The sequence below is a fragment of the Callithrix jacchus genome, chromosome 5 (assembly GCF_049354715.1).
Source record: "Callithrix jacchus isolate 240 chromosome 5, calJac240_pri, whole genome shotgun sequence".
Classification (NCBI taxonomy): Eukaryota; Metazoa; Chordata; class Mammalia; order Primates; family Cebidae; genus Callithrix; species Callithrix jacchus.
This window is the reverse complement of record NC_133506.1, coordinates 50,927,906-50,953,892: the sequence shown is the minus strand read 5'-3', so window position 1 is coordinate 50,953,892 and position 25,987 is coordinate 50,927,906.

Genomic DNA, 25,987 nt, shown 5'->3' with positions numbered 1-25,987 from the left:
AGATTGGCAGGAGCAATGACTTCAAACCAAGTCTGCAGTCACCAAATAATGAGGCTGTTTGTGAGACTGACAAGGGTAGACTTTATCGGCACTGCTTCTATTGTGTGCCTGAGATTGCATTCACATTTCCAGAGAGGAAAAAAAGAAACCATCTTGGAAACGTTGGGGGCCCCATGGAAAAAGACAGCTGTTCTTCTTACTGTTGTGAGACAAATGGCTGTAATTGTACCTCTGTGTGTTACAGATATTTCTACCGAAGCTGATGGTGGTAGAATTCTGGGGAGAGCATTACGGTGGGTGGAAGAGACAGCTGAATGGGTCACTTGAGAAAAGCTAGTAGTAGCTGATAGAGTTGAAGATGGCTCTCAGTTCAGGAAATAAGTGTCTTATAATAGAAGAAGCAAGCAGTAATGAAATTAGATAAAATCAGTGGTTATTGAACTTTAGTACCTATTTGTTGATTTTTTTTGTTTATTAATTTGCAGTACAATTGGCTAAAATACTTTCCATTATTAATTTGCTTTTTTATACCTTTGTTTGATTTGTTTTACGATTGTTCTTATTGTCATTGTTTATTAACCATCAAGTGACACAGCAGAAATTTCTTCTGATTTAAGGATCTGGCTGGCTAATCTATCTCAGATGAGTGTTCTTTAATTAATCAATCAATCCACTCACTCACTTTACAAATTCACTATGTATTTACTGAGCACCTCTTTTGTTGTAAGTCTTCCTTTAAATACTGTGGATATAGATAGGAATGAGATAAGCGTAGGCTTGACTCCAAAGATGTCACCTTATCAGAAGAGGCAGGCAACAAATATGTAAGCTAGCATAATTGCTAGGAAAAAAATAAATCAGGAGCTATGATAGTGACTGGAACTGAGAGGGGACTTTACGCTGCATAGAGTCGGTTTTCTTTTTCTTTTTTAAAAATGTTATTTATTATACTTTAAGTTCTGGGGTACATGTGCAGAACCTGCAGGTTTGTTACATAGGTATACACAAGCCAAAGGACTATAAATCATTCTGTTACAAAGACACAAGCACACACATGTTTATTGTAGCACTGTTCACAATAGCAAAGACTTGGAACCAATTCAAATGCTCATCAATGATAGACTGGATAAAGAAAATGTGCCACATACACACCATGTAATACTATGCAGCCATAAAAAAGGACCTGAGTTCATGTCCTTTGCAGGGATATGGATGAACCTGGAAACCATCATTCTCAGCAAACTGACACAAGGACAGAAAATGAAACACCACATGTTCTCACTCATATGTGGGTGTTGAGCAATGAAAATACATGGACATAGGGAGGGGAACATCACATGCCTAGGTCTGTCAGGGGTGTGAGGCTAGGGGAGGGATAGAGGGGACAGAGGGTTCGGGGGTGGGATAGAATTAGCAGAGTAGGTTTTTCTTAGAAAAACTGACATGTGAAAGGTAAGGATGCAGCCATGTGAGGACCTAGAGAAAAAATTTAAAATCAGAAGAAACCATAGCAAAGTCAGTCTGTAGGATGGTTATGAACTTGAAGAACTCAAAAAAGAGTATCATACTCAGTATGACTGGACAGAGTGATCTAAAGAGTAAGTTGTATGGGATAAGGCAGAACGTGAGGCAGGAGCTTCATCATGTAGACAGGGCTTATAGGTCATGACAAGGGGCCTTGAGTTGTGCAACAAGTGAGACGAAAAACCAGTGGAGGATTTTAAGCAGGAAAGTTGCATAATCAAATTTAAATCACCATGAGATCTATTCTTGCAGTTTTGTGGAAAAGGACTAGAGAAGAAAAGAACAGAAAAGCAGGCGGATGACTCTGGACACAATTGTTGTTCATGATAAAGATAGTGGTGACTTGATCTATGATATCAGTGGTTTAGATGAGAGCAGAAGATAGATTCAGAACACATTGAAGTTATATTCAAGAGTACTTGCTAAAGTATTTGACGTTGAGAATGAGAGAGAAGAATCAAAGACAAATCTTGATTTATCTTTCCAAGTTTTTAGATTTAGCAAAATTGTGTACTGCAAATTTATGTTTTCCTTGGCCAACGTTTCTAGGATGCACTTCAGGGTGTCTTTGGATTGATTTGGGGGATGACCATTATTTCATACATGCACAGCTTTTTGATGTGAAGAAGTCACATAAGCAGATGAATAACTTGCACATGTAGAGTTGGCAGAAATGATACAGAGTTGGCCCTCCTCATCTGCAGATTTCATGTCCACATATTCAACCAATCTCAGATTGAAAATATTTTTTAAAAATTTAAAGCAATAAAAATATTACAAACCTTAAAAATACAGTATAATAATTATTTACATAGCATTTACATTGTATTCTGTATGAGTAATCTAGCAATGACCTAAAGTATATGGGAGGATGTATGTAGGTTATATGCAAAGACTATATCATTTTATATAAAGGATTTGAGCATCTGTGAATTTTGGTATCTGAGGTGGAGGTGTATCTTGAACCAATGCCCCACAGACACTGAGGGAATGCTGTAAATCAAAATGCAGGTGGATATGGAGAGGAGAGAAAATTGGCTCTACATGCTCACTGCAGAGTTACTACTTCTGTGTCCATTTGCTGAAAACAATGAGTGGTGATTCTAAGGTCTTCCCCACTTCTAATATTTTGTGATATTATAGAAATTGAAAAAAGCTCCATGACGTAGAGTTATGCAGGGCAGGAGTGTATATGTTAGTTCGTTAAGGTATGTTCAGCTGCCTGTTGGGGACCCAAAATAACAATGACTTGAACAAGAACCTATTTATTTGTCCCACATGTAATCACAGAAGAGTAAGCAATTAAAAGATGATATGGTGCTCCCTGTTAGGGAGCCAGGCTCTTTCCATTTTCTTGCTTCATCATTTGTGAAATTTTACCCCTGTGCACATAGTCCAAAATGGTGCACAACTATGTCCATATGCCAGGCCTCGGAAGAAAATACACATTCACTTTGAAGTTGTGATCAACAAGTTGCACAAAGCACTTTGACTCATTCCCAGATGATCGGAACTTAATCACCGGGCCACACCTAAATGCAGGTGAGACTAGATCTATTGCATTCATTCATTCATTCATTCATTCATTTATTGATTTCTGGTTCATTCTTTTGCTTTGCAGTGAAAACCAACCAACCAACCGACAGTATTTTCTAAAACCAATCTAGAAGGGTGATATAGGGTCTAGGCAGTAATAAATCTCTGAAGATAAGATAAGGGAGAATCTTCTTTTTCTAGGGGAAAAGGAGAGATCCCTGACCACTCCATTTATTGTTTAGATATTTGTCATTATTTTCTGCTCTTAGAATGGAAGCTCATGCAAGTAAGCCTCTTGCCTGTATTCCCATCCCTTTGAGCAGTGTGTTTTCATAATACACACTCAACAACATTTTTTTTACTGAAAAGATGAATGGATGAATAAATGAATTGTATTTCATCTATTAAGAATATAAAAAAAGAATAGATGATAGCTGAAGATTTATTTGTTCATGCATTCTTGCTTTTCCTTTAGTTTCTTTTTTATTGTACGAAACAGAGCTCAGTTCTCCCACCAACCACTTCTAACAAATCTAGTTGGGAGAAGGAGGGAGGAGTAGACATATCCCTTTGTGTGGAATATCTGAGAGATGAGAAGAGTTTTGCTTTTATTTATTTTTATTTTTTAATTTTACTTTAGGTTCTGGAGTACATGTGCAGGTCATGCAGGGTTGTTGCTTAGGTGCATACTATATCCTGCATTTCTCCCCATGTTATCCCTCCCCACCCTGCCATCAGTGTATGCTGTCTACCCACCACTGTCCCTCCCCAACCTCAACTGCCCCCAGTGTGTGCTGTTTCTCTCCCTGAGTCTACATGTTCTCATTGTTCAATACCTGCCTATGAGTGAGAACATGCAGTGTTTGATTTACTGTTCTTGCATCAGTTTGCTGAGAATGATGGTTTCCAGATTCATCCATGTCTGTACAAAGGACACGAACTCATCATTTTTTATGACTGCATAGTATTCCATGGTGTATATGTACCACATTTTCTTTGTCCAGTCTATCACTGATGGGCATTTGGGTTGGTTCCAGGTCTTTGCTATTGTAAACAGGGCAACAGTGAACATACGTGTGCATGCGTCTTTATAGTAGAATGATTTATAGTTCTCTGGGTGTATACCCAGTAATGGGATTGCTGGGTCAAATGGAATTTCTATTTCTAGATCCTTGAGAAATGGCCACACTGTGATTCCTCAAGGGCCTAGAAATAGAAATTCCATTTGACCCAGCAATCCCATTACTGGGTATATATCCAAAGGACTATAAATCGTTCTACTATAAGGACACATGCACACAAATGTTCATTGCAGCACTGTTTACAATAGAAAAGACCTGAAACCAACCCAAATGCCCATCGATGATAGACTAGACTGGGAAAATGTGGCACATATACACCATGGAATATTATGCAGCAATAAAAAATGATGAGTTCGTGCCCTTTGTAGGGACATGGATGAATCTGGAGAACATCATTCTCAGCAAACTGACACAAGAACAGAAAATGAAATACCATATATTCTCACTTATAGGTGGGTGATGAACAATGAGAACACGTGGACACAGGGAATGGAGCACTTCACACTGGGGTCTATTGGGGGGAATAGGGGAGGGACAGCGGGCGGGGGGAGCTGAGGAGGGATAGCATGGGGAGAAATGCCAAATGTGGGTGAAGGGGAGGAAGGCAGCAAAACACACTGCCACGTGTGTACCTATGCAACTATCTTGCATGTTCTGCACATGTACCCCAAAACCTAAAATGCAATAAGAAAAATTAAAAATTAAAATAAAAAAGTGGCCACACTGTCTTCCACAATGGTTGAACTAATTTACACTCCCACCAGCAGTGTAAAAGTGTTCCTATTTCTCCACATTCTCTCCAGCATCTGCTGTCTCTAGATATTTTAATGATCACCATTCTAACTGGTGTGAGGTGGTATCTCAATGTGGTTTTGATTTGCATTTTTCTAATCACCAGTGATGATGAGCATTTTTTCATATGTTTGTTGGCCTCATATATGTCTTCTTTTGAAAAATGTCTGTTCATATCCTTTGCCAACGTTTGAATGGCGGTGTTTGGTTTTCTTTTTGTATATCTATTTTAGTTCTTTGTAGATTCTGGATATTAGCCCTTTGTCAGATGGGTAGATTACAAACATTTTTTTCCCATTCTGTTGGTTGCTGGTTTATGCTAATAATGGTTTCTTTTGCTGTACAGAAGCTCTGAATTTTAATTAGATCCCATTTGTCTATCTTGGCTTTTGTTGCCATTGCTTTTGGTGTTTTAGTTATGAAGTCCTTGCCTATGCCTATGTCCTGGATGGTTTTGCCCATGTTTTCTTCTAGTGTTTTTATGGTGTTAGGTTTTATGTTTAAATCTTTAATTCATCTGGAGTTAATTTTAGTGTAAGGTGACAGGAAGGGGTCCAGTTTCTGCTTTCCATACACTGCTAGCCCATTTTCCCAACACCATTTGTTAAACATGGAGTCCTTTCCCCATTGCTTATTTTTGCTTTCCTAAGGAGAGGTGGGAAGCAATGGTCATAGTGCATAAGAGGTACATGCACTATATTATTAATAGTTGAATATTTAAGAAAGCAATATAGTTTATAAAAAGAGGTATATGGAAAGAAGAATCCTCCATGGACTCACAGAATAAGAGAAATACAAAAAGGTATTCTCCTTTGGCTGGGGGCATCTCCACTTAAAAGACACATCAGGCCAGTCACAGTGTGGCTCACACCTGCAATCCCAGCACTTTGGGATGCCAAGGTGGGTGGATCACTTAAGGTCAAAAGTTTAAGAACAGCCTGGCCAACATAGTGAAACCCTGTCTCGAGTAAAAATTAAAAAAATTAGCCAGGTATGGTGATGGGTATTTGTAATTCCAGCTACTGAGGAGGCTGAGGCATGAGAATCATTTGAACCTGGGAGCTGGAGGTTGCAGTGAGCTGAGATCGTGCCACTGCACTCCAGCCTAGGTGACAGAGTAAGACTCTGTCTCAAACAAACAATAACAAAAATCTCAAAACACATTTCTTATTCCTTTTAACTTCTAAGTAGCTACATATTTTTTTCACATTTTCTCTTTTCCTACTCTAAGTTAGAGTCTTGTGGGGCTCAAAAACTGAGATTCTCTTGTTCGAGGTAAAAGTCAGCTTTTGTAAAAGCAGCTGGGATTCAGCCTTCTACCTCAGGCTCCCCCACTGCAAACAGCAGAGCCCTCCAGGAGAAAGCACCTATGGGCAAAGAAGATTAAGGAGAAATCACATCTTATGATGGACAGCTATTCCATCAACACCTTTGCTAAAGTGTTTTCATAGAAGAGAGACTTCACAATAAACCATCTCAGGTGTGAGGCACGGAGACTACAGGAAAATAAGAGTCTGATACCAGAATGCCAACCTGCAGCTATGCATCAGCCCAGGCTGATAGGAACTTTTCATCAGTGTGTGTTCTGCCTTCAGTCTTCACAGATGATGTAGTTGAAGTAAGAACTTCCAAGTTTCTTAGAAACTGGTGTGTCCAATCCTTAACTGTCTCCAATGGCAGACTGGAGAAATTGATCTTCCCTGATATAGTTTTAAGCCTTATTCCAAATATTCAGACTCGAAGGTCATGTTCTTCTGGTTGGCCCTGGCCATTGCATAGACACAAATCAGTTGAATAACACTTGGATGTCTGGAATCCTCTGGCCACTGTATGTTGTTGATAGGAAGCCTTCTGCCTCTCCTCTTGTCCTTGAAACACACACGTATTTACTTGGCCATGGCGTGGCTTTTCTGAGAACCATGAGATTTCACACAGGGTTTCCAAGGTACCCATCACTTGACTTGTCTTGTCATCTCAGATGGGGGTAAGCCACCTGATCATAATATGAGCTATGCACTGAAACATCCATCTAAATTCCTCTTTCCACCTTTTAAATATTTTTTTTTGCCTTATGTGTGGTAGACACTATGCCAGTTATCATGAATACTGAGATAAATATGGCACATATACACCATGGAATATTATGCAGCCACAAAAAATGATGAGTTCGTGTCCTTTGCAGGGACATGGATGAATCTGGAAACCATCATTCTCAGCAAACTGACACAAGAACAGAAAATCAAACACTGCATATTCTCACTCATAGGCGGGTGTTAAACAATGAGAACACATGGACACAGGGAAGGGAGCATCACACACTGAGGTTTGTTGGGAGGGGCTAGGGAAGGGACAGCGGTGGTTGAGGAGGCTGGGGAGGGATAACATGAGGAGAAATGCCAGATATAGGTGATGGGGGCATGGCAGCAGCAAACCACATTGCTATGTATATACCTATACAACAATCCTGCATGATCTGCTCAGGTACTCCAGAACCTAAAGTACAATTAAAAACAAAATAAAATGCCCCTGCTTTCAAAGAGTATGTGGTTTAATGAGGAACCAGAGAGAAACACAGAAATAGGTACTATGGCAAGTGATTATGTCGACTTTAAAAGGAAATCAGAATTCTATGAGACTTGGTAATGACATTTCTCTATGACCTGTATCTCAGTAGCTTGGTCTAGCTCACAACACAAATAGTATTCAAATAATGTTAGGAAACAGGAACCAGTACTAAGCAGCCATCTTGTGCCAGACCTCAATTGTTAAGTCATATGCTATAATGCCAAAGGAAAAAAAATAAAATCATGAATAAAATTCTAGAAAAAAAAAACATTTACGAAGATAACAAATTTGTGCTCAGAAAATAGTCTCAGTCTATTTTATTTTTTTATCCTGATATAAGTCAACTTTTTAAAAAACATGTATATGAAGGGCCTGCCTTCACACTGAACATCTTCACCAGTTCTTTTTCCTGTTTATGCTAAACCACTGACGGTCTCCAGGACTTGCTTTCTCCTTCCCCTCTTTATTGTTTTCTACTGGAGCAATTTCCCTAAAACACACATTAAATCATAAATGAGGAATGGCAAATTGCTCATGCTTTAAAAAGAGAGAAGTCTGCCTGCTCACTCTCTTGTTCCCGTCCTAAGTACAGCCAACAGATAGGTGACCTAAGTGAGTGCAACGTGAGGCCCATCATCACAATGGCATTGTCTGACACTGACAGTGTGTCCCAGCACAGCACTGAAACTTTCACATTTAGAGGGAATGTGGGTTTCTCTCAATACTTTTTTGTTCATTCTTACTGAAGAGTCTCTCTGTCTTAGAATACAAGAAGTAAATTTCAGCTACCAGGAAAAATTGTCCAGCTACCTGCATCTACTTTCCTACTCTGTTGTGCTATAAGAAATGCTAACACCGCGACTCTTTGCTTTCTCCTCTCTTTCAAAGACAAGGCACAGGCTGACTACCTACGCAGTGCTTTGTCATTATTATTGCAATTATTAGTAATAATAGGTTGGTGATGTAGATCACCTTTCTTAGCCACTTGAAGCACTTCCTTTTGATATTAACTCAATTACCCTCTGGAGTTATTATTATTTTTATGAAAAGATATCCTAATGGTGTGGCAGGTAGTGGAGGTAATAAAAGAGATGAAAGGTTTATAAATAGATTCCTTAACATTTTGAAATTACATTATTTACAATAAAATGTATTCTTCCTACTGCATTGCCACTCCATGGCCAATTTTCCATTTCAATCAGACGCTATTCATTTCTTTATACATCACATTTTGAGATGTGTTAACAGGAAATCTAAGTATGGAAACAAATATCTCAATCTTAGTCCAATTGTATTATTGCTTTCCACATCCACGTAAGTGGGGACTATCGTCTCTATACTCAATAGTCTCAATTTCAGAAATGATCTCCCATAATAATGCTTTCTCTGGATTCACTTTGCGTCTACCATATTTATTTTCATGTATCCTTTCAGCCTTAAAAGATCCAACAATGAGCTCATTCAGAATATATTTAACTTTTATCCTGCTCTATAATTAATATTATAATACTATAATTATAATATTATGGATAATGATTGTCCTGCTCTATAATTAATATTTTTCCTTGCTTTACTTAAGGTTCCTTTAAAGTCATGATTTTTATCCTTCTATAATTTGACCCCAATTAATCTCAATCTTTTTACTTTTTTATGTACTTAATCCTAATTTCTAGTCAAGTGGGCTACATACCCACCCCCAAGAGTCTTCTGCCCTCAGTTCCTGTACAATTTGTTGCCTTCCTTCCCTTACTAAAATTTCTCTGCTCCCCTCCCCCATCTAACTTGCTTTCATCACTCTTTCTTCTTGCCCCTCCTAAATAGCATTTATGATCTATGCTCTCCAGGAGAAGGAAACATTATCTTCATATAAACAATGCAAGGTCCAGGAATGAAAACAGTGACAAAATATATAAAATCCAAAATATGAAACTAATACAATTCAGGATACACACACACACACACTTTATCTATATGAGGGAAAAAATATATATGTAGAGAGAGATTTTATATATATCTATGTCTGTCTATCTATCTATCTATGTATATATATGACAGAATTTATTTAGGTGCCTTGAGTTAAAGGCACCTAAATAAAAAAGAGAGAAAACAGAAGGTATAATTTCACTCCATTTTCTAAAGGCAGGAGATGAAATTCCCATGTGAAAGATGTTCTCTATATATTAAAAGGAGAGTAACAGTCTTATCATCAAATATGTGAAGCTGAAGCTGAGAGAAATCTGTGCAAACAAACCTTGTAATTGAAACGTATCTTCCTAGTCACTTCTCTGCACAATTAATTCCCCTAACCCAAGCTCCTTTGACTTACGCCTTCTTTATAGTTTACTACTCTTGATACCATTCAGTATCTAAGTTTCTGATTCTAACTGCTTCTTTAGGTCTTCATTTCCTTATGATGTCCCCATTGCCATGTAAAACCTGCCTTAAATAAATTTGTATGCTTGTCTTTTGTTGATCTTAAATTAATTCTCAGGCTCAGACAACAATGACAACAACAACAAAAACTCTAAAAGAAAGAAGTGAAACTGTTGCTGTATGTATACATACATACCTCAAAGGAACAATTCTAGGAAAATTCAGAAGCCTGCAGTCTCCTCTGTGAGATGCACTGATTGGCCTGGGTAATCCCTATACCATGTTTCAACTTCAATGTGATTGTTTTCAGAAAAGAATTCCCTGACTAGATCAGTACTCCCTTTAATGAATTGAATTATTTGAATGCCTCAGAAATCCTTTCTACAGGATCATAATATGTTAAGATCAAGTGGGAGAACCCCCTCTAAGATGTCATATGGCTGGCAGAGATGCAGCTTCTCCATACATTTCATTAAAAAACAAGTGAATTTAACGAGGCACAACACAGAGAAAATAAAATAAACTTCCAACTGATTGTCAGATAAAAAGGAAAAACACTTGCCAGTTGACATAAAACCATTCCCTTCTGTTGAGAAATAGAAAACCTGGTAGTTCAAAGGAAGGTGACAGGGCACCTGAATCACTCCCTTTGTGATTCCTTGTCCAATTCCAAGGCTCCTATCACCCAGAAATGGACAACAACCCCTCTGTTTCTAAGATGAGCAGGAGCAATAGACCCACAAGTTCCTGAGGGTAAATGACTCTTTTTCTACAATCATTTTAGGAGTAGAGTCTCCAATGCCACATTTCTGGTGACAGAGGCAGCCCAGACGTGGTAACATCCTAAACATGTGAATTCAGGGGAAAGCCACAGTAGATCGAGATGATGGGGTAAAGTATATAGACTGGCAAGATAGCCACCAGGGATGAAAATCTGTACAGGATGCTAATATACCACTGGAGGACATGGGAAATTTGGTTCCAGTAAACTCAACTTGCCCTTATAGATCTATTCCCCCCACCAGTTTAATGTTCTACTCCCACTCAATTTCAGAATCATGTGCGATGCTGAACCATTATTATATTGAGTAATTTTGCAAACATACATGCAAGTATTGAGGTACCACTTTGTTTGCACTAATCCTGGTTAAGTCACCTAAGGTTCTTTGCAAGATAAATCACAAGTAGTTGAAACCCTGAATTCAAATAGTACATGACATTGTAGAGTTTACTAAATATGCTCAGTATTTATTTTATGATTAAAATTTTCTACCTTTTTAGTTTTTGACTCCCAAAAACTTGTCTCATTTGGAAAATTATACACAAAAAACCTGAAAAAAATCAGAACAACTGAAACATGGGCAAGTTTTCTGTCTGCGATACCCAGCAAGAAGAAAACTAAAAGTGGAAATGAGGCTTTGTAATTATATCAATGCTACATCTATTCTTAGCGAGTATGAATAATGCACATAATTGAATAATGAGTGATGGAAATCTATGAAGTTAAAAACAGGTTTCAATAATTCCCTAATAATTTAGTAACATATAGTGAATATAACTTATATATTGAATGTAACTTATATAGTGAATATAAGTTACACTATATTCAGTGCATACAATAAATCCTTTATTCCAAGCATCAAGGAATAAGAATTCTAATTTTATAAATAAAAATAATTTCTCATTATCTCTGATATAAAATATTTAACAAAGTCTTACAGAATAACTATTTGAAATGTCCTCAAATTATTAGCCTAGCCAGGGAGCACAAACACGAACTCAGATTCTTTAAGCCCAGAATCTAATATGTAAAATCATTTGCAGAGCATTCTGGGCATTGTAGTTTTTGTTCTTTCTTGCAAAGTAAGAAGCACAGACTGCTTAACATTTTAAAGAAATGCATTCCTTTAGAGAGTAAGAAGCCCAGAAAACAGGAGCAGAAAGGGACGCTTCATCTAATCCATTAAATAAATCACTGGAAGTGTAAAGTTAGGCAAAAAAGCCCTCAGATTTCAATGACTTAACACAGTCAAAATTTATTTCTCCTTCAATACACAACCTACCGCAGTATTCCTTGTTAAGTGCACCTTCAGGAATCTCTTGCCATGCAGTTGTTCAGGAATCCAGGCCCCCTGCATCCTCTGCCCTTGGGCGGTAGGTCTGGAGTCCTCTCCATTCATCTGGCAAAAAAAGAAAACAAGAAAAAGAAAAAAATTACAGAGCAGGCATGGAAGTGGTATATATGAAGTCTGAGTACATTCTATTGGTCGTATGTAATGGCAGGGAATGTTGGAAAATGTGGCCTCTCTGTGTGCCCTTAATGTGTTTTGTAAAAAAAACAAACATGAAAACTGGCTAGTCTCCACTACTCTGAGAGACGCCAGAGATTTTTTTTATGGGATATTTATAACTATATCAACCATTTTAAGATCCAGTAGGTTCTAGTATGAATCATATACACATTGATAAAAACGGTAAGGAGAATCTATGCAATTACCAATTAAATACATCTCTTAGAAGCAAGAATGAAGAAATCAGGATGAAAGTGACATGTAGGCTACATCACCAATTTCACACGCTTATGGCAAGTAAACTCATATGTAAATGTTTATTCTTTCAGCTAGAGAAATAAAAATAAAAATGAAATTTAATTTTCAACAATCAAATAGGAAAAAATTCTTATTAGTATTGGCTACAGTTTAGTGCGAAGAGCATCTTGAAACTACTTGGGAAATATAATTGGAAAGTCTTCCTGGAGGGACATCTTGCATATATATCATTTATTTTAAAACATGTGTATTTTAAATCAATAGCTATTCTTCCAAGCCATACAAAGAAAATAATCAAATACATAAGAAAAACATATTTATATATGTAATAGTTAATTACACAGGTGAAAATATTAGTGACATACATGTTAAATGATAAAAAAATTTCAATGGCAGAATGTTCATATCATAATATGATGTAGAAATGGATATTACTGACTTAATATATCAGAAATAACTTTGATATATTTTCTAGCATGATCTAGAAAATGCTGATATATACTTATCAATTAAGAAAACTGAATTAAAAGTACTAAATAAAGCATGATGCAAACATGACCAATAGAAGCCACACCACTAGGTACTGAGAATATTGGAATAATATCAACCATATGTTATAGTTCAAGGCCATATTTTTTTTAATATCTTAATTTTTAGTCCCCCAGTCATACATTTATCTACTTATTTTATTTTTTATTTTTTTGAGACAGAGTCTCACTCTGTCGTCTGGGCTGGAGCACAGTAGTGCAATCTCAGCTCACTGCAACCTCTGCTTCCCAGGGGTTCAAGTGATTCTCAGGCTTCAGCCTCCCAAGTAGCTGAGGTTACAGGTGTGGGCCACCACACCTGGCTCATTTTTGAATTTTAGTAGAGATGAGGTTTCTTCATGTTGGCCAGGCTGGTCTTGAGCTCCTGGCCTCAAATAATCTGCACTCCTCAGCCTCCCAAAGTGCTGGGATTACTGGTGTGAGCCACCATGCCCAGTCCTTTACTTTAACTTATTAACAAATATCTCTTGAACTTCTGCTATGTCTCATGGAATGCACAACACACAGGCAATTAGCATCAGTGAAGAAGAGGAGTGTATGTTATGCCTTTGCTGAACGTAAAATTTTAGAGTATTTTCAGCCTAAAATATGTGCTTTCCTGAAAAATCTGATAAGCCTTTCTGGGGTAAGCCTTACCCTGTGGAGAAATTTTGAAGATGACTCAAATATGTATGTGCATTTGTGGTTATTATTTTGTGTGTGTAATATGTACACATGCACTTATCAGTTGAGAATTCATTAAAGTATTTAAAATGTTTCAGAGTATTTATTCATTCTTTTGACAAATTTATAATGCCTACTGCATGTCTGATTCTATTTTGGATTAGTGAAAGAGATCCAACTTTTCATATATTAAGAACTGTGTCTAGAACAATAGATTGCAAACACTTGTCCTTATATGACATTTGTCTGCAAAATGTGTAAAGAAAAATTATATATTTTTTCAGAGTCGTGTATATGCATGTGTGTGTGTGCATGTGTGTGTGTGTGTATTTTGATACTAAAACATTGTTATCAATTGCAATCACTCCTAGAAGAAAAAAGCATTATAAAATTAACAAATTGGTACAAATTCTATGTAGTGAAATTAATAAAGACAAACAAATAGATGGAAAGATTTTCTGTGTTTACAAAATGGAATACTCTACATAGTAAAGATGCCAATTCTTCCTAAACTGTTCTATAGGTTTAACATGTTTACTTGTAGATAAGCTGATTCTGAAGATCAAGGAAAGGCAAAGGAATTACACTAGCAACAGCAATTATGTAAAAGAAGAATTAAGTAGGAAAATCACATAACCTGATTTTGAAGACTTCCTGTATAGATTCAGTAATCAGAAAATCATATTAGTAAAAGAGTAAATACATAAATCAATAGAACAAAATGAAGAACTCAGAAATAGTTCCACACAAGGATGAAACAAAGGTGCAAAAGCAATTCAATAGAGATAGTCTTTTCAACAAATGATGCTTGAATAATTGGACATTTATAGGCATAAAAAATAATCTCAAACTCATCCATGAAATAATTGATTTGAATGGCTCATAGATCTAAATATAAAAGATAAAATTATCAAACTTTTAGAGAAAAACACAGGAAAACAAATTTCATGACCTACAAGTAGGCACAGAGTTCTTATGTAAGACACTAATGTCATGATCCATAAAAGGAAAAATTAATATAGTGGACATCAAAATTTAAAACTCCTTCCATAAAAAAGACCTTTTTAAAAGCATGAAACTAAAAGGCAAATACTGGGAGAAAATACTTGCAAATCACATATTTGCAAATATCAGATACACATGATTCACATTCATCAAAGAACTCTCTAAACAGTAAGTAAACAAACAATCCAATTAGAGAATGGGCAAGAAACTTGAGCAGATCCTTCACCAAAGATGATGCATGAATAGCACATAAGCACAAGAAAAAAATTCACATTATTAGTTATTAAACATGTAAATCAATCCACAAACAAGATACTCTTCAGTCCTACTAACATAGCAAAAATTAATATTATATATATATATATATATATATATATATATATATATATATATATATTGATAACACCAGATCTGAGAGCTCCAGAGCCCAGGATCTCTTCTATGTTGCTGCTGAGAATGTAAGATGATACAATTACTCTGGAAAAGAGGTTAGTAGTTTCATATAAAATCCATCAGATACTTATGACCCCAAAATAGCATTCCTGCAAATTTATTCCAGAGAAATGATAATTTGTGTTAACACAATTTATGATGATTGTGTTAACACAATGTTAACACACAATCCTATACACTAATGTTTACAGGAACTTTATTTGAAGTAACAAAAAGCTGGAAATATCACAAATGTCCTTCATTGAGTGAATGAAAATACAAATTCTGATACTGTATATTTGTCCAATGATAACCCTCTCAGCAACAAAAAACAAAGAAAACTATCAATACTAGCAACACATGAAATGCATCTCAAGATAATTATGCTAATTATTTTTAAATTAGCATACTTTTAAATTAAAGTAATTTTTTAAATGCCAATATCAAGTGGTTACATACTGTATGACTATTTATATAACATTATCTCAAAGGGACAAAATTGTAATGGTAGAGAACATTTGTGGTCTCTAAGGAACAGGATAAGGGATAGGGTGTAACATGAAGGACTATCTTTTTTAGAAACAGATCAGTTCTGCATTCTGATTATGGTGATGGTCATACAAATCTTCACAAGTAATAAAATATCATAGACTTATATACACACACAAAGTGCCTGCAAACTTTGATGAATCCAGAATAAAATCTGAATTTGAATTTGTAGTAATATATCATGTAAATTTCAACTTCTGATAATGTACTATAGTTCTATAAAAACGTTATTTGGGGAAGCTGGAGGAACTCTGTACTATCTTTTGCAATTTCTTGTAACTCTTAAAGTACTGCAAAATAAAAAGTTATTTTAAGTATCCTTTACTTTGTACAGTTATGACAATAGTATCTCTATCTGTCAATAATCTATCCATCTACATCTTTTCTAAAAAGCTGTGAAGGAAACTGAAACTGAAAAGTCTGAAAAGAGATGGTACAGAGGATGCTGACTGTTTCCTATAAATCCTATACTCTGCCTTCCAGCCTGTTGTCCTTCTGAAATGGATAAAACATGGTGATCCCATGAAGGTAACTACAGCAGAATGTGACCATGGGGCACAGACTGTAACTGCTTTCACTATTTTTCAACTAATACCAGATGGGTATTAGATGCTCACTTGAAAATGGATGAATGAATGAATGAACGAATAAATAAATAAATAAATAAATAAACGAGTTAAGGCTTATGGCTTCATGTTCAATTAAGATAAAATAAGAATATTCAAGGGAATATTTTATTTCTTTGGGAATTTCCTGACCTGAGACTCCTCAAAGGACACAGGGATGGGCATCTTTTCCCTTACCTTTCTCAGAAAAGGCAAACATTTCATCAATTATTAGGAATACATGCTAGAAGAATTTTGAATGAGACTTATTTAAATGTTAACAAAATAAAAATATTTTAGTTGGATGTTTCTAAATAAAATTATGTAAATTTTTAAAACCTTTGTGTGTGAAAAGGGGTACCTTTTTCTCATTTTTTTGTTTTACTTTCCTTCTCTTTTTTTTTCCCTTCAAAAAATTTCTACTTCTACAATTATTATTATAAGAAGGAAGGAACATTTCTAGACTCTAATCAGAAATGCTTCCATTTCACTGGCACCTCTAGAGTTTAAAAGTATTTTAACCTCTAACATTGCCCAATCACGCACAGACACTAATTAGCTAATTGGAAGTATTAAGAGCATTTTAAAGTAATTGAAGTTGCAGATACTCTGTGGTAGCATTTTCAATATATTTTCCCTGGGATTTATATTAATGTAAAAAGAGCCAATTACACATAAGCAGAGCTTAGGGGGAGTCATGCTGCCTTTCTGATTAGTCGTCAGTCTGGAGTTCCTAGAGCTCTAGGTAAAATAGAGTGAATACGTCTCAAAAAGGTACAAGAAGCAGATGGAGAAAGGAAATAAAAATGAGAGACATGGCTTTGAGGGTTCCAGGCTTGGTAGTTCCAAGCGACTTTCAAAGTGTGCAGAATCTATAGGAGGAATGTCTGATGCTGAGCACAGCTGTGGAGAAAGTGGCCGCATCCTTCTAACTCTTTTCACCCAATTCTGCCCCATTCATCTGTTGAACTATAGCTTTTCTGTTCAAAACAACTTTACAAATTCACAGACTGACATCGTTGCCACACATATCTGTCATCCTGAGACTGTTCTGAGGATCCAGACAGCTGCTATTGTTTTAGCACAGTTTAAGAAAATCAGCTACACACAAACTTGCATGTAGAAAACTCATTAATTGCCTGTGAATACTCCAAGAGAAAGCTAAACCAGTGAGATTTATTAAATAAGGGTCTCCAAAGACCCTGCATTAAAATTTCTTTTCATGTCTTTTACAAAGTGAGAATTCTGGATCTCACCCCAGAGCAATGGATGCAGAAGCCATGGGATTGAGGTGCAGCGATCCACGTTTTTAACACGTACCTGGAATAACTCCTCTGAACTGTAACATGTAGCATTACTGATTTAATAAATTAATTTCTCCCCATTTCAAAAGTATGATTCATTGAACACAATTTATTCTGTTTTCCTCTTCAAATAATCAACAAATATAAGCACAAGTACAGACCACACCTCGACAACTTGGTAATTAGGAGAATGCGGAAGGACTCTTTGCTGTCTCTACTTTTCATCCTCTAGGTCTCATACAGTCTCTGGGATTTAAATATCACTATTAAGTGGAAGCTACATTTACATATTCACACTTAACTTTTTCCTGTGGGCTCTAGCTCCTTTAACGACTTATTCAAATGTCTACTTGCGTTTCTAGTAGATACCTTAAACTTTAACAAACCCCACACCAAATTTATAATTTTTCCACTGCACCTGCTCTTCCTGTGATCTTCTTCATCTCACAAATAGTTAGTTACAGTCATCCAGTAGTTTAGGCAAAATCTTGGCTTCACTGTTGACCCCTCTCTATCTCTCCTGTTTTTTATTCAGTTCATCAATGCACTGATTATACACCCGAGGTTACGTCTGTTGTCCCTATGTTTTTATTTATAGCAGCCCCTTTCACTCTGGAAAGGGTCCCTGGTTTGGGTCACTGAATTAACTAACAAAGGCTGCTGTCTCTACCTGCAAAACTCAACCAGGATATGACCCTGTCTTGCATCTCCATCTCTACTGCCTTTGTCCTTGCCACCATCTCTTGTCTAGAAATGCAGTGGCCTCTTGCTTGCCCACTTGCCCTCCACAATCTTCACATCACCTCATGAAGCAGTTAACTTCCAAATTGGTGCAAACATGGTGACTTAAAATGACAGAAATGTATTCCCTCACAGTTTCACAGTCTAAAAGTCCAGAATCATGGTGGGGCAGGGAGAGCAGTGGGGATCCCTGCTCCCTCCGTAGGTTCTAAGGAAGAATCCTTTCTTGCTTTTTCCAGCTTCTAGTGGTTGCTGGCAATCATCAATGTTTCTCCTACTATAGACGTGTCACTCCAATTTCTGAGTCCTTCCTCACATGGCCTTTCTCTCTGTGTCCAAATTTCCCACTTCTTACAAGGACACCAGTCATATTGAATTGGGGCCCTTTCGAATCTACTATGACCTCATCATAACTTGGGTATATCTCCAAAGACTATTTCAAATAAGGTCACATTCACAGGTACTGGAGGTTAGAACTTGCACCTATCTTTTGGGGGAACACAATTCAGCTCACAGCAGAAATACATTTAAAATATAAGAAAGAACAAATCACTCCTCTGTCTCCAAACCTACATCTTTCCCCTCCCCTAGAATACAACTTCAACTCTGATACTGGCCTGGATAATCTGGTCCCAGGCTACCTCTGATCTCATCCTTTTCACTTTCAGCCCACTTATTCTGCTCTAGTCATCCTGACCTCCTTACTCTTCTTTGCTTATGTCAAGAACATGACCACTTGAGGCCCTTGCCCTTCTTGTTTCTTCTCTTTAAAAATCTCTTCTGCCAGATATCTATAAGGCCTAAAACTTTACTTGGCCAGTGAATGTTTTCTCTCTTTCCATTTAAGCAAATGCTGAATTTTTGCATGGATATATCCCCCACGTATAGATAGAGCTTGGCAAACACTATCCAATAAAACAAACAAACAAACAAACAAAAACTGGAGAGGATCAAGACAGAAGAAAAACACACATCTATTGATTGAAGGTGTGTTGATGCCTAAAGGAAAATATATTGTCTCATTTAACCTCAATACAACATTGAAAGTTGGATATCATTATCTTCCTTTTAGAGAGAGAGAGCTGAGATTCAGAATTTTTAAACCTTACCAAAGATTACATGGCTCAAAAGTGACAGAGTCAAGTTTTTTTTCAGGTGTTCCTATGATTGCAAAGTTGTTCTAAATATACTCTGTGCTTAAGGAACTAAGCAGATGACCAGGATTTTGTAAGACTATGAGTTAGGAAAGCTAAATGCCACATAATGAACTTGAAACAAGAATGCAATGATTGAGTTCTAATGTTTGTTAGGACAATTCCTTTTGTTTCTGTCAAATAAGCTTATCTGTATCAAATTAGCTAAAAATCTGAGTTCTTTTCTTACAAAACATATGGAAGAAGTGGAAGATAAAATGGATATTAGAAACAGGTTGTATGCATAAGAAAAATCTCTCCTCAACTTATGTACTCATTATAAACAAAGAAAAACAACTTTAGAGTGGAGAAATTTGTTGGATGCTCCATAATCTTGACACCTTCTTAACCAATATTCAGGTGGTATCAATGTTGTCATCAAAATAGAAACAAACCCATATCATGGGCATCCCAACCGTGATGTAATAAATCAGACATGGGAAAACGTACAAACATGCATAACTGAATCTATGCAGAAAATAAGAGAAACCCAAACTGAGCGACATTCTGCAAAATAAACTAGCTTGTACTCTTCCAAAACGGCAAGGCCAGAAGTGACAAACAAAGGCAATGCCACTGCTCAGCAATAAATAACTCTAAGAAGAACTGAAAACTGAACCCAACGCATGATACTGAATGTGTCCTCAATCAGGAAAAAACAGCTTACAGATTTACTGGGGCGATTAAAAAATTAAATAGACTGTTGATTACATGATAGTATTTTATCAATGTTAAATTTCCTGATTTTGATCATCATACTATGGCTATCTAAAAACTGTTCCTGTTTTCAGAAAATACACACTGAAGAATCTAGGGAAAGGGTATGTGTCTTTAAGGTACTCTATAGGAAGAGAATGATGGATCTAGTGGGGCAAAATGTAAACAACTGGTCAACCCAGTAAAGGGTAAAGAAAAGTTTCTTGTACTGGTCTTGTGACTTCACCTAAGTTTAAAACTATATAAAATAAGGTCACAAGTCATCATGTTTTTAAAAATCATTTTGATGATATATTTCACCAACGTGGCTTGCAAAATGTCAAGAAGAAGAAAAGAAAATTCAGGAAGAAAAACAAAGCTCTGTTAATTCAGACAGCCAGGAAATATTTTCTGCTTACCATACTGGTTTTAAATAGCTTATCCCATTACAGAAATGTTTCTCAACTTTGAAATTCTATGGAAAGTTCCGGTAAGGGATTATTTAAACACTTGTTGCGATCAACACGTAGGCCAAGATTTCTGACACTTTGCCTAATTAGATCAAGATATACTAAATTATTAATGAACTGTTACTTAATCAAAAAGCAAATGGAAACTATGTAAGTAAATAAGGTGTCAATGGAAGGAAACGGTCCTTGTGAAAATACAGTAACTAGAATCAGCAATGTAGCAATAGTCACCTAGAACTCACTGGAGGTATGGCAGAGTATGCTGACAAGCCTATCTGAATGATAGCCTTCTAGACAGGTCTATTACTGCTACTGCAATACATATACTAAGGAGTAAATGGATCTATGTCACAGAATGTTTTCATTTAACTAATTACCCTGGGTCTGATTCCATGCTCAACCAATGTCCTACTGGTTTTAATTTTTCTTCCCTTGTATATATTTATCTTTATAAAAGGAGCTGGTCAATGTAGCTCAAATTTTATGCTCAACTAGGAAGTTATCTTTCTTACTGACAATTAAGAAGCCAGCATTCTGGTTTGTGTCGTCTCTATGAGTTGGGTTGGCACAAGCCATTATCTCAGAGACCAAACGTCTCCTGTTGCAATCATAAATGAGGATTTTAGATGGGAAATTCTAATGATCGGCTCCTGGAGCACAATGATTTTCTTTTTTTTAAGGGCGAAGTCACCATGAGGCCCTAATTAGGCAGAAAAGCAATCTCCCCCTGCTTGTGTTCTGTGGTAGGAAACTGTGTGGATATATTTTGTTCTGTTTTCTGGTCACAACAATCAGGCTATCCTCTGGGAAACTACTCATCTCCCATCTCTATTTTGCAATTTAGATGGGGATGACATATAGCCTAATTTCAAGCCTCGCCAATTCTATTATCCCCCTAGATTGGATAAATGAATGGACGCCTATCCCAGTGAGGCCCAGGAGCATTGTCTCCCTGACTTTCATTGTGATCACTAGGACAGACACATCTTCCTTCCCTGGGGAATGCCTGGAGCTGCTGGTTGCTGTCTTGCCACAGCTTGAGATGAGCCTGTTTGAGAATGAAGCCCACACCTGGAAAACAGGGCTGGAAGAGGGTAGGGCACAGATACATGACAATACCATGTGTGCACCCAGATCTGCCCATTCCAAGATCTTTCAAATATGCAAGTCAATAAGCCTTTCAATGGCTTCTGACTGTTGCAGTCACATTTCTCTAATTTTAACAAATAAATTCCTCTCTGATATATGCCTTCAAACTAAAAATCTCTAAAACTGTGGTATGTTTGAAAATAAAACCACTTTAAAAATCTATTATAATGTGTCTTCCATAAAACCATTCTTCCTACTTCTAATCACTACGTGGTATTTATTAAAATTAAATTTAAAAGAGAGAGGGCTTATTCTCTTCCAGGGCATTCTGAGAAGATGGAGGGAGGGAGGCCTTGCGGTTGGGGCAAAGCTGTATGTTTACCACATTCTATTTCTTTCACCTCCTGACAACACATCCCATGTGCAGTAGCAATAACTAGTAACCGCCATGTCTGATTCGCTAGTACTTCCTGGGCATATGTGAAATCAACCTCCTTAACTGCTATGCAGGTTGGTGGTTTCATGTAATTATTTTTAGCCAGAAAGAAACATGTGGGCAGATTGAGGTCTATCACATCTCAGTTCAGGGCGTTTAAAGCTGGTCTATATCTTTATGCTGTCTTAACTTTGAGAATAACCACAGGGACAACAATATGAATCCAGGAGATAAAAGCATCATGGATCCTTGAGTAATTGCATGGAGGTGAACTTCCCTAGAGCATTACTGAAGCAATGCCCTATAGCCTAAACAGCTTGAATCTCTGAATGATTTTTTTTTTTTTTTTTTTTTTTGAGACGGAGTTTCGCTCTTGTTAGCCAGGCTGGAGTGCAATGGCGCGATCTCGGCTCACCACAACCTCCGCCTCCTGTTTAGGCAATTCTCCTGCCTCAGCCTCCTGAGTAGCTGGGATTACAGGCACGCGCCACCATGCCCAGCTAATTTTTTGTATTTTTAGTAGAGACGGGGTTTCACCATGTTGACCAGGATGGTCTCGAGCTGTTGACCTCGTGATCCACCTGCCTCAGCCTCCCAAAGTGCTGGGATTACAGGCTTGAGCCACCACACCCGGCCATCTCTGAATGATTTTTAAGAGTAGAGCCCCTTCTATCAACCACATTCCCGTCTATCACAACTTGTATTAAACGGTGATGTGAACTATAAACTAATCTGGTGTTGGCAGTTTGACCAGCTATTACTTTATGACTAATAAAGCCTGAGGATTCTTGGGTATAAGATCATTGTTTAAAAGGACTAGAGGTTGTGGAATGTGTGGCTATGAGTGGAATTTACACAGGTTGGATTTGTCTTAAGGGGAAATCAATCAGTGCTGATGACAGTGGGTTCTTGTGGAATATAAATGAATAAGACCTGAGTGGTCTTATGTGGCTTTGCACCTATGGGAACTGTGGATTCTTAGTGATGAAAACACATCAGTGGGTCCAAAGGAGTAGCAGTGGATGTAGCAAATTCCAAGCAAGGGTAGCAAATAGATTTCATCTCTTGGAATAGTACTAAATAATTCATTTGGCTGCCTGGACAAGTATATTGAGGATGAATCAAAGGCTGTATTAAATTTTAGTGAGAAAATATTTATTAAATGATCACCATTATCTGCCATAGACAAAAGAGGAGGGAAATGGAGGCACCCTTGATCCACACCTTATATTTCGTTCTAGAGGTTCCTGGGGCTTCTTGCACAAGCAGGGGCTCCCAGAGTACCTGTTGGGTCATCAGGTAGAGAAAGAGTTGAAAGCACCTTCCAAAAGTATGGGTAGAGGGCCGGGTGCAGTGGCTCAAGCCTGTAATCCCAGCACTTTGGGAGGCCGAGGCGGGTGGATCACGAGGTCGAGAGATCGAGACCAACCTGGTCAACATGGTGAAACCCCGTCGCTACTAAAATACAAAAAATTAGCTGGGCATGGTGGCGTGTGCCCGTAATCCCAGTTACTCAGGAGGCTGAGGCAGGAGAATTGCCTGAACCCAGGAGGCGGAGGTTGCGGTGAGCCGAGATCGCGCCATTGCACTCCAGCCTGGGTAACAAGAGCGAAACTCTGTCTCCAAAAAAAAAAAAAAAAAAGTATGGGTAGAGGCTTGAATGGACCCAGATGACTGCAATATTTTCAGACACCACATAGAGACAAAAAAAAGCAGTTTGGGTCTCAAATGGAGCACTCAGAACAGCTTTACACCTGACACAGCGAAAGTAAGTGGTCAGCCTTACCTGTGTAGGAAAGGAGGCTCCAGCATTTTTGTGTAGGAGCACTGATCTGTTGCTTCTGTTTTTTTATCTTCATATATCTAACATCTATACTATGCCTATCAATAAATACAGAAATATTGGCCCTCAGTGAATATTCTTTGAATAGATGGGTGAATGAATGAAGAATGTCAGGGGAATTTGTATGACAACAGGTAGAGAGAAATCGACATCTACCTGCATAGATTGTATTTTGAGCACTATAAAATAATCAAATTTAGAAAATAAAAGAATGAAAGAAATTGATGGAAGGCCTCTAAGAACGTTTTTTAAATCCCAGCTGAGTTTGTGACTTTTCCTGGTTTGGAAAGAAACATCCATTGGAGGCATGCAAAGTGCCTGTAGCAGCACGTGCAGCAGAAAGCCAGATGCTCTGCTTTGCCTACGGCATTGCTGACTACGGCTGTAAGGCATTTAGTGCTTGGAAAAACTACTCTCTGTGTTACTGAACCCACCTGAGAGACCCTCCTCTCTCTTCATTCTTGATCAAAAAAATACAGCCATAGCTCTAGGTTCTGAATTGGATGACTTTTTCTCATCTCTGTTTTCTAAAAGAGCTGAGAAAGCTATACCTTTAAAACAACCACACAGTCAGAAAAGCTTTAGCTCTGCTACTCTCTGATGTGGCAGGTAGGAGAGAGAATGTCTGCATGTTTGCTGCTGGTTTAACTGTCTTCTATCTGCTTAACCTGGCTTTATACATGTGACCTATCAGACTTGAGCAGTAATAACTGATTTGGAATTAAGACTATACAAATCTACATTTGCTTTGCTACACTTTAATTCTCTTTAGCACTAAAAGACAGATGTATAAAGAGCATTTGTGGCTATGGTTCTCAAATCCTGGGACTACCATGTGTGTCACGTGAATCCTACGTCAGTGAAGCTATTTTTGAATGCAAAGAGCATGAGCCATCTTTGACAGTTGCATGGACAGATGTGTTTCTGTACTCACCAGGTGCAGTGTTTTTAAACTGTACATTAAAAATGCAGTGCCTTTCAGTAGCTGATGTTTTCTTTGCCCACTTTGAAATGAGATGTTAGGCTGAAGTTCAAAAAAAATTCCCAGAAGAAGAATTCAGGATGAGTAAACAGTTATTGGTCTGTCTATACAAACTGGAGCCTATCTAAATAAGATATCGATGATGGCTGAGTTTGAAGTCACAAAAGAAGCTGTAGGTTAGGTATTTTCGTGAACAAGATTTCCAATACTCTGGGGTTATTGTAGGAGGAATGCAAATGGTTGGAAATGGACAGTTTCCAACTGCAAAAGAATATTAATAAGAGTGATGACTTGCAATTCAATGATACTTTCCTTCAGAACATGCTCATATATCTACTATTCACTTTCATAACCTCGCAACACTGTGGGAGTAAGCAGGGCAGATGCTCTCCCCAATTTATAAATGGAAACTAGACTCAAAAAGTGAATTTGACTCAAGGACATATTTTGAATCACAATAGAGTCTATACTTGAAAATATTTATCTTGACTCTCAGTGGAGTGAGTGTTCTGTCTGTCAAAAGACATCATAAAATATGGTAAATAAGATTAAAAACACATTACTCAATATATAGAGGCTTGTATTGTAATGACACAAATGAACCCAAAAATACAGTATATGAAATACATTGAATAGTGTATATAGATGAACTGAGATGTTAATTAAGAAACACAAGCAAGCAAGCACACAATGAGGTATAAAACAGATAAAAGGAAGTTGTGTGTTTATACACGAGTTAGAGCATTGCTATTCCAATCGTGGTACACAGACATTCAAAATGGGGTATCTCCTGGGAGCCTGTTAGAAATGCAGGAACTCAGCCCCATCCCATAGTTTCTGAATCAGAATCTGTTTTTTTTTCCTTTGAAACAGTCACTTTCTGTTGCCCAGGCTGGAGTGCAGTGGTGCAATCTTGGCTCACCCCAACCTCTGCCTCTCAGGTTCAAGCAATTCTTATGCCTCAGTCTCTGAATAGCTGGGATTACAGGAGCGCACCACCATGTCTGGCT